The sequence below is a fragment of the Halichoerus grypus genome, chromosome 2 (assembly GCF_964656455.1).
Source record: "Halichoerus grypus chromosome 2, mHalGry1.hap1.1, whole genome shotgun sequence".
NCBI classification, from domain to species: Eukaryota; Metazoa; Chordata; class Mammalia; order Carnivora; family Phocidae; genus Halichoerus; species Halichoerus grypus.
In genome coordinates, this window is record NC_135713.1 from 151,524,000 (window position 1) to 151,535,003 (window position 11,004).

The 11,004-nt window shown below is 42.2% G+C and overlaps 1 pseudogene; it reads right to left on the minus strand.

Moving 5' to 3' along the window:
- Positions 1 to 8,969: 8,969 nt before the first annotated feature.
- LOC144380920 (MICOS complex subunit MIC26 pseudogene) lies at positions 8,970 to 9,606 on the minus strand (annotated as a pseudogene).
- Between the last annotated feature and the right edge of the window lie 1,398 nt (positions 9,607 to 11,004).

Genomic DNA, 11,004 nt, shown 5'->3' on the forward strand with positions numbered 1-11,004 from the left:
GAGAATTTGTTGTCATAAGACCTGTTCTACAAGGAATGAAAAAGGAAGTTCTTTTAGGCTGAAGAAAGATGACACCAGAGGGAAACTTGTAAATTCAGGAATGAAGGAAGAGCGACAGCAATGGTACATATCTACGTAGTATATTTAACTATTTTCTTTGTCTCCAGTTATTTAAAATATGTATTGGCTGTTAAAGCAAAAATTAGTACATTGTCTGGGTGGGGTGCTGCATGTATGTAGATGTTGTCTATATGACAAGTATAACATAAAAGGGGATGAAGGGACTTACATGGTTGGAAGGCTATTTTTACTTCAAGTGGCAAAAATATTAGCTCTAAGTAGAATGTGAAAGATTAGAGATGTCTATCATAATTCCTATAGCACCTCCTAAATAATACAAAATAAGATGGCCCAAAAGCCAATGGGTAAATTAAAATGCAATACTAAAAAATACCCCAATGTCCCCAAAAGAAGACAGAAAAGGGGGAACAACATAAGACTGAGAGAACAAACAGAAAGCAATAAAATTATAAACTTGAATTCAACCATATTAATAATTATATCAAATGTAAATGGGTTAAAATACCAATTAAAGACAGAGATGATCGGAATGGATTTTAAAAAGACCCAAGTATAATCTGTTTATAATAAATCCACTGTATAAAAAAAAATAAAAAATAAAAAAAATAAATCCACTGTAAATATAATGACATAAATAGGTTAAAAATAAAGGAGTTGAAGAAGATATACGATGAAAATACTAGTAGAAAAAATAGAGTGACAATATTAATATTAGAAAAACTAGGTTTCCTTATAAATGAGTTCAGTAAGGTGGCAGGATACAAAATCAACATACAGAAATCCGTTGCATTTCCATACGCTAATAATGAAGCAGCAGAAAGAAAAATTGAGAAAACAATCCCATCTACAATTGCACTGAAAATCATAAAGTATCTAGGAATAAACTTAACCAAAGAGGTGAAAGACCTGTACTGTGAAAACTATAAAACATGTATGAAAGAAATTGAAGACAACACAAACAAATGGAAAGACATTCCATGTTCATAGATTGGAAGAAGAAATATTGTTAAAATGTCCATACTACCCAAAGTACTCTGCAGATTTAATGCAATCCCTATCAATATGCCACCAGCATTTTTCACAGAACTAGAACAAACAATTCTAAAATCTGTATGGAACCATAAAAGACCCTGAATAGCCAAAGCAATCTTGAAAAAGCAAAGCAAAATTGGAGGCATCACATTCGAGATTTCACATTATACTATAAAGCTGTAGTGATTTTTATATAGTGATCGGTTTTACTGATAAGAGCAGAAATCAGCTCTTATATTAAAAAACAGAATAAAGAAAAAAAATCAGAGAAACTGAGAGCTGGTTCTTGGAAAAGATCAATAAAATCCATAAACCTTTAGTCATGACCTAGAAAACAGACAAGTGACAGGTTAGCAATATCAGAACTGACATCAGAGACATCACATTTAAACATCAACTTTAGGGCGCCCGGCCACGGTAGGTGGAGTGTGAGACTCTTGATCTCGGGGTTGTGAGTTCAAGCCCCACATTGGATATAGGGATTACTTAAAAAAAAAAAAAAAATCTTTTTTTTAAATTTATTTTTTTTAATTAATTAATTTATTTTTTAAGATTTTATTTATTCATTTGACAGAGAGAGACACAGCGAGAGAGGGAACACAAGCAGGGGGAGTGGGAGAGGGAGAAGCAGGCCTCCCGCTGAGCAGAGAGCCCGATGCAGGGCTCGATCCCAGGATCCCGGGATCATGACCTGAGCCAAAGGCAGACGTTTAACAACTGAGCCACCCAGGTGCCCCCAAAATAAAATCTTAAAAAAAAAAAATCAACTTTGGGACACCTGGGTGGCTCAGTTGAGCATCTGACTCTTGGTTTCAGCTCAGGTCATGATCTCAGGGTCGTGGGATTGAGCCCCGCATTGGGCTCCACACTCAGCGCAGTTTGCTTGAGATTCTCTCCATTGCCCCTCCCCCATCCAGCATTCTCTCTCTCTAAAATAAATAAATAAATCTTTAAAAAAATCAACTTTGAACCATTCCTCACACCTCACACAAAAGTTAACTCAGAGCGAATCACAGACCTAAATATAAAATATATGAAATAATAAAACTTCTAGAAGAAAGCATAGGAGAGAGTCTTTTGGCCTTTTGTGAGAAAGGCAAACACAATGCACAAAAGGAAAAGACTGATAGAGTGTACATCCCCATAATTAAAATTATAAATACTTAACAAATAATCAAACACGTACGCTCTGCTAAGGACCCTGTTAAGAGATGAAAAGTCACCCTTGCTTCCTGAGACAGTTCTCGTTGGGAGAAAGCATTTGCAAACTGAGCATCTTATGAAAGACTGACATCTAGAATATATATATATATATTCTAGATATATATCTATATATCTATATATCTATATATATATCTAGAGTAGATGTATCTAGAGTAGAGTAGATATATATCTAGAGTAGAGTAGATATATATCTACTCTAGATATATATATATATATATATATTCTAGATATAGATAGATAGATAGATAGATAGATAGATAGATAGATAGATAGATGATAGGTATCTTCAGACTCAACAATAAGAAAATAAACAGCTAAACAAAACATGGGCAACAATTTAACAGGAACTTCACCAAGAAAGATAGACAGATGTCAGATAAGGACATGAAAGGATGCTCAGTATAGTGAGTCATTAGCAGAATGTACATGCAAAGTAAAGGCAAAATAGCACACAACTGTGCACCTGTTGGACAAGGCTGGGCGCCACCCACCGCCGTCTCCCCCGGGCTGATAACACCGCGTGCAGGCGAGGACGCAGAGCGACTGGAACTCTCACACACTGCTGGCGAGAGACTGGCTACCAGAGGACAATGGCCAGAAGGACATAGAAAAATAGAACTCTGGTCTACAACCCCTGTAGCCCCCAGTCCAGAAAGCCAAACCACAACCTCTGAGCAACTGGCCCCGAATAGTCCCGATTTGGCCCATAACTACCAGCTTCTCTGAGTTTTGCCCCTACTTCCAATTTAGCACCAACTGGAGAAAGACAAATTCCTACCCCCCTCACCAGTCACATAGGATGTCCCGTTTCTGGTTAGTCTGCTTACAGCTTTCCCATGCCAGCCGCCTCCCATCAGAAGAGAGCTGAAGCCTTCCCTTTCTTCGACTGTAAAGTTTCCAACCACCCTGCCGGCCTTTGAGTCTCCGCCAACCGCAAATGATGGTGGCCCACTCCCTTGCAATACGGCAAGCTCTGAATAAATAGCCTCTGTTTATTCTCATTTGGGTGACGTTTTTTTCTTTCCACGCTGATGGGAATGCAAAATGGTACAACCACTATGGAAAACTGTCTGGCGGTTTCTTATAAAGTCAAACATACACTTACCCTATGATCCAGCGACCCCACTCCTAGGTATTTATCCAAGAGAAGTGAATACTTAGTTTCACACAGCAACGATATTTATAGCGCCTTTATTTATAATGACCAAAAAATATAAACAACCCAGCGTCCTTCAACTAGACAATGGAATCCTGTTTCAGCAGAAGGAACAGAGTGGAGGCAGATCAATTTTAAGCATGGCTTAAATGCTTCCTGAAAACCTCTACTCTCTTAAGGAATGGGGTGCCTACAGAGGCTGGGAAATACTGGATGTTGTTATTTCGCCAGAGAATTTCTTAGGCTCAGAGGCTCTGAGTTCACATAATGACATGCACACAGCTTACTCTTGGAACAGTCCATTTGAGATTGTTCATCCATTCCCTGAAGGCTAAGGCTGATGTCAGGGCAGTTACACAACTCCCCCTTGTCTTTGAAGTGGATTTCCCAGGACCTCAGAGACTTGTGTGGGATTAGGATCAATGACCTGGCATCAGTAATCTAAGATTTGGCAATAGTAGGGGGAGTGCCCTCCTGACTCAGGACCAACATGTAGCTGGCTACACCGCCTTCGTTCAAACGATCCTGGATGGAACCTCAAAATGTAGCATCAAGGTCAATTAGGGACATCCCTGTCCTTAACATCCTAAGGGAAATTTTCTTATTCCGTCCCCCCCAATTTTCGTGGCCTAGAGAAATCCAAAAGTTTCCCCCAAAATTCTGGGGGAGTCTTCAGACTAGTGGCCTTGATATACTTCTTGCCTCTCATCCCAGCACCCAATATGGAGTCTCTGGGTGGCCCTTCAGTAAACTTGGATGCAAAATTCAGTTCCTTCACTCGAAGTCACATCACATCAAGCATTTCAGAGTATTAATGGAAGGTCCAGAGGTTTATCAGAAGAAACTCATGATGCAGCACAGAGCATTCAGCAAGCTCTCTGCCTTCTCAAATCCCTCTACCTTTCTCCATGACTGTTGGGAACAATATATATAACCCATTAAATTATATTGCTGGGCTCTGCTTGGATGGAATAATAACTTGTCAAGTACAACATTAACATATGTGTTTTTATGGTCCTGGCATTTCCTTCCACAATTTCAGGAGGGCCTTACTGTATTTGAGTCTCGGTTTTGGATTTCTGACACAAAGGGATTGGGAAGGGCTTCCATGCATAGGTGATGGCCATGGGGGAAAACTAACGCATGAGGATTGGGAGGGGCCGCAGAGAGGAGCAGGGTCAGCATCCAAGGTCCCCTCTGCCCTTGATTTGAGGACACCATCTCTTGTCACACGGGGACAGAGGGGAGCACACAGAAAGGACAAATGGACATCACCTGCGTGGAAGAGCTTTTCTGGGTGTCCATGCCTGTCCCTTTGATTGCAGCTGATGTGCCACATACTGACTGGGTCCCTGAAAACCCTGCTCAACCCCTGTCTGAATTATCCCAGGAAGGTGGCCCTTCTTGCAACATCAACATTGTTTGTCAATTGCTTTGTTGATAGATCAGTTTTCTAACAACGCTTCCATGGTCTTGGTGAAATCTCTTCTTCAGCACTTGGGGAGTTTCCCTGGGAGCCAGTTGGATGGGCAAGGTTGGTATCTGGTGCTAATAAGGGAGGAATATCTGAGTGAGGACTAATTTGGTAAGCGGTAAGTTCATCATGAATGTTTTTTGACCTACAGAAGCTTATGATTTTGAAGATTCAGAAAGTAAGTATGTGGACCATCATAGTTATTTATTGCCGCGATACTATTACCTCAAAACTCAGTAGCTTGGGGGCAACGAACCTTTATTATCTCACACAGTTTCTGAGAGTCTCTGGTGGTTCCAGCTCAGGTCTATCCTGAGGTTATAGTCAAGATGCCGGCTGGGGCTGTGGTCATCTGAGGCTTGACCGGGGCTGAATGCACTGCTTCCAAGATGGCTCCGTCACGCAGCTATTGGCTGGGCGCCTCAGTTCCTCACTGGTTCGGGGTAGGGGGTACTCAGAACCTTGTCATGAGGACCTCACCATGGAGTTTCTGGATTGTCCTTATGACATGGCAGCTGACTTCTCCTAGAAAGGCAGTCGAAGAGACAGAGAGAGGGGAAGGAGTGAGAGATGTCTTTTAGGACCTAGCTTCAGGAGGCATAAACCATCACTTCTGCCATATTCTGTTGCTTGTGCAGACCAACCCGGATACACTTGGGGAGGGTGTGCATACCATGAGGTATGGATCACTGGGGGCTATTCTGAAGACTGGCTACCCTGTATGACGTCTGGTCCCCAGTGATGCATATCCCTCCCACACTCGTCTCCCCTCCTGGCACGCCAAAGTCTAATCTAAGCATCAGTGTGAAGTCCAGAATTTCATCATCTAAATCAGGTCCAGAGATGAGTAGGATTTCTCAGGAATATTTCCTTAAGCATAGCTTCTCCAGTGAAATTCTTCTCCTTCCGAAGATCCGTGAGCTAAAGAGAAAGTCATCTGCCCTCTGCTCTCACCCTACAATGGTGGACAGCAAAGGATAACCTCCATAGAGATGCTACTCAACAAGGCGGGGAGATGGCCTGGGTTTCACCTCTCAAGGTCATAACTGCATCATAATGTAACCTCACTGAATCTACCCACAAGTTACTGTGAATGACCTTCAAGTGTCTTTGCAACTCTTCAACCACCTATTTCTTCTTTAACTATTTTTTTTTAAAGTAAGTTCCACACCCAAGGTGGGGCTTGAACTCATGACCCCGAGATCAAGAGTCGCGTGCTCTGCCGACTGAGCCGGCCTTGAGCCCCTCAACCCTATTTTTAATTTGTAAGAAAATTATTAGGTTTGTGCCATTTCCACAGATGATGAGCTTCATCCACTACATTTTGATTTTTCTGAATTGTATTTATAAAAGAAAATTAAACTTCAGTTTCAGGGCTTCCCTTTATGGCCACACTTGATTATAGTTAGTGCTTTTATGATAGCATTTTATAGCCTTGAATTTTGTTCAAGATTAAATTTTTGAGATTACAAAAATAACTGATGCTTTTCTAAAAACTTAAAAAAATTCTAAAGTTTGTAAAAAATGTAAGTTCCTTCTTTTCCTTCTCCCACTCCCTAGAGATAATCGTTGCTAATGCTTTGGTGTACACTTATTTTTTTTTAAAGATTTTATTTATTTGAGAGAGAGAGAGAAAGAGCATGATGGAGGAGAGGGGCAAAAGGAGAGGGAGAAGACTCCCCACTGAGCAGGGAGCCCAGTGTGGGGCTCGATCCCAGGACCCCCAAGATCATGACCCAAGCTGAAGGCAGACACTTAACTGACTGAGCTGCCCAGATGCCCCATGTACACTTATTTTTTTAATCCTTATTGTTTGACAAAGTTTATGCTCATTGTTGATAAGGTTTTCAAAGTTTGAGGATTTTTTTGCCCGTGGAGGAAACCACCCCCCACATGTGTATTTTATTTAATGCCAAACATTAAACGTAATCTATAAACAGAACTTTGAAATATAAGTGTTAAATTTGAACAGTGGTTGCAAACTTAAATTTCCTTAAACAATGTAAACTGACATCATTTAACATATTTAACATAATGATTCTTTTTTTTTTTTTAAAGATTTTTTATTTATTTATTTGAGAGAGAATGAGAGAGAGCACATGAGAGGGGGGAGGGTCAGAGGGAGAAGCAGACTCCCTGCCGAGCAGGGAGCCTGATGCGGGACTCGATCCAGGGACTCCAGGATCATGACCTGAGCCGAAGGCAGTCGCTTAACCAACTGAGCCACCCAGACGCCCATAATGATTCTTTTGAATACACCTTAAATGGTACGCAAAATGAACACATAGGTGATGATTAAAGACTTACCGTCATTATATTTAAATCTATTTTAAAGCACCAACATCATGGATTTAATTCATTACTTCATTGGCTCCTGCTTGTTCTCGTTTTTCTCTAGGAATAAGATACGTTCTTAAAGTTGCTAAAATACTTCTTTTGATGTTTTCTTGGTGTTACTTTCAATCTGTCTTTTCCTCCCTGAAATGATGTATTCCTTTAGTTTCGCCTGGCCAGAGTTATGGAATCCTTGTTCTGTCATTCTGATATACTGGTTTGCTTTGTTAGCATTATTTAAAGAAATACGCATGCACTCTTAATGTCTTACTGTGGTTGAGGGGGCATCTAGTGGATTCATCTCCTAGGAGAGGGCAGGGTTGTGTTTGCACATTAATGCTCTTCTTGAGGACATTAGCTAATTCAGCATCTCAGGACTCCTTTTCTCCCTGATCATGGAGCATGGGCACCAGTCCTGGTTGACTGGTTGGACCTCCTTTCTTCCTGGTTGTCACGGGTAGATGGATAGCCACGTGTGCTGATCTGGGGACGGCTTCTATTTTTCCCAGGACTGTTTGGCTCACATACGGTTGCCTGTTTTTATCCTCTTCTATCTACCAGTGGGCATGAACATATATCTGTTCATTATAAAAGGAAGTATTCTTAGAAGAAGCACACACTTTCACGGGTAGTAACATCCCCAAACCTATAGAAACGTTAAAAAATCCAAATGGAGCCCCTCTCTTCTGTATTATACCTTTTGGTAACAATTTACAGTGACTTTTCTCTTTTTAATGTTATTATGAATTTAGGTCTTTCCCAGACTAATTGCAGCCGACACCTTTGGGTGCCTACTTCCTAATCCATTATCCCTGTTTACTTACTGGTGGGGCCCACGTGTGTTTGTGCGTCCGCCCATCCTTATGTGGCTCGGGGAAATCCTGATAAGGCTGGGGGGATGACAGGGTTGCATCTCCCCTGCCAGCTTGTAGGATTTGGGTTTGGTGCCCAGTTTTGGCCAAAATAGAAAAGGAGAGGCTGCTGGATGGTTTCTGTGAAAGCTTCCCCTGTTTTTATTTTTATTTTTAACTTGGCATTTTAATTATGTGCATGACTAATAACACGAGAATGGGGAGTTCTCGGGCTGGACTGTCTCTCTAGGTAAAAGGATTTCCCATCAGTCCACTTGCAGCATAGCATCCCTGGAGATAACAAAGAAGCCTAGTATAGTTTTTCCTGAAGAAGAAAGACAATTTACAACATTCAGTACTGACTTCTCTGAACGTCTAAATGGGGGGTCTCTCGATTGGATGGAGGCCCCCAAAGGTGGGGCGAGGATCAGGTGGAAGCCTGATCCTCGGGCAGGGAATGAATTCACCTGAGGCAGAACACAGGTGACAGAATTTCATTGACTACCCCGCAAGGGAGCGCGGGCAGGACAGCAGAGGAGAGACGGTCTTCGAGGAGGCGGCGGGTGGGGGCTGTTTTTAAAGGGGGAAGGTGAGCAGGTACGGGGATGTATGGAATTCTCCCCTTTTTGGTAACTGTGCCTGGCTGTAAGTAGCCCATCGGTCAGTTAGGGCCTGTGGCTATTTTGAGGTGGGTCCCCCGATGGGCCTGTGTTCAGCCAGGGGGTCACTGTGGCCCCTCTTTGTGTCCATCATGCAAGCCCGTTTGCCTGAAAGCAGCCTCTAGACTCTCTGCCATTTTTTCTGTGGAAATACTGGTTTACTGCATAGAGTTTCCAGTGTTTATCTGTAACTGATTAAAATGGGCAGAACATGGAGTAATTTCCTTATTTCCAGGTGAATTCTTCACATTCTCTGGCATCTGAAAGTTCTCCTTCTATAAATCTTCTAGGACTATGAATCCTTGTAAACCCCAGTCATACAATTTCTCCCCACTGACCTGGACGAAGACGATGAATGGCTTGTTGTGGATAATGAAGAGAGACAGCTCATCCCACAAACCCAGGTGGATACACCAGCTTCTTTATTTCTGAACCTCTGGCCAAAACAAGTCCAACAATGCCAGCAAGACCAGTAACACCGAGTCCTGGAAAAAATCCAGGAGGTGCATTTTGGAGACATTCATAGCTGTCTACCCCCCCATTGAACCAAGCTCTTGGGTTTAGGTTGTGAGTACATTTCCTGACACCAACTTGTGGATGGCTCACAGTAATGTCAGAGATGTGAGATGCTTTCTTCAAGTTGGGTCCTTGGCTCCTCCCCATATTCAGAAAGACCCTTGGGGACGGAGGAGAGCCAAAGTTCCTTAACCTCTGCGTAAGTTTTGGGAGGTGACTTTGAAGGTGAGCAGACTCAGGCTGGCTGGCCCCCACAGACCTCTGAATTACCTTGAACATGTTGCTGACAGAGGTGGCCCTGGCCTCTCCCACTCTTAAAAAGGAAGGTGCAGGAAGAAATGGTCCTTCTTTTCCCACTGCGTGTTGTTGTGTCTGTATGGGATTGTTGCAGAAGCAGCACCATTTTGCCAAGGAGGTGACTCATCGAGGAGCTAAGTCATGAAGGATGGAAAAAACAAGACCCTGCATCCTTGGTGGTGCTGTAGGGCAAGTGAACTAAACAACCCTAGAGCCAACTTAACTTATGGACTTGTTATTTTCTGAGATAATGATTTTTCCCTGGGACTTGAACCCAGGATCCCCCTGGGTCATTTTGAATAGCTTTTTGGTTACTTGCAACAGAAAGCATTCTAACTGATACACTTATTATTTCCATTAGCCCCATTTACTTAGGTTTTTGCTCCTCAAAATGTCACAACATAGCCAGTGGGAGCCCCTCTAATTGGACATTGTGCCCTGTCAGGATAGCCTGTGACTTTCTCGAGAGTATAGTATAGCATGTGGGTACGATGTGGTCTAAGGAAGCTTGCGGTATTTTGAGAAACAAGGGTGTATATATAGTATAGCATGTGGGTACGATGTGGTCTAAGGAAGCTTGCGGTATTTTGAGAAACAAGGGTGTATATATAGTATAGCATGTGGGTACGATGTGGTCTAAGGAAGCTTGCGGTATTTTGAGAAACAAGGGTGTATATATAGTATAGCATGTGGGTACGATGTGGTCTAAGGAAGCTTGCGGTATTTTGAGAAACAAGGGTGTATATATAGTATAGCATACAAATCAATAAGAAAAAGACCAAACTCCAATAGAAAAATGGAGCAGCTAGTTCACAGAAAAGGACATATAAGTGGCTTCTACAATATGAAAAGATGCTCAACCTTAATGAAAGCGAGAGAAACAGAAATTAAAGTTACACGAGTGTACCATTTCTCACCTGTCAGATTGGCTAGGGTAAAAGTGTTCATCAACACACTGTTGGCGAGAGGGAGGGAAAGTGAGCATTCTCACACATCAGTGGACTCGCTGATGCAAGCATAAATTGGTACAACTTCTACACGGGGAGGCAATTTTACATATGCCAAATGTACACATGCTTTTGACCCAGAAATTCCATTTCTAGGATTTTGTACTACATATATACCTACATTTGAGAAATGATGTATATGCCCGATAATCTCTTTTAGCAAACACTTTTTTAAAAAGATTTTTATTTATTTGAGAGAGAGAGAGAGAGCACATGAGTGGGAGGAGGGGGAGACGGAAAGGCAGACTTCCGGCTGAGCAGGGAGCTGGATGTGGGACTCGAACCCAGGACCCCCAGATCATGACCTGAGCCAGAGGCAGATGCCCACCCGACTGAGCCACCCAGGCGCCTCGCAAAAACACTTTTTTTTATA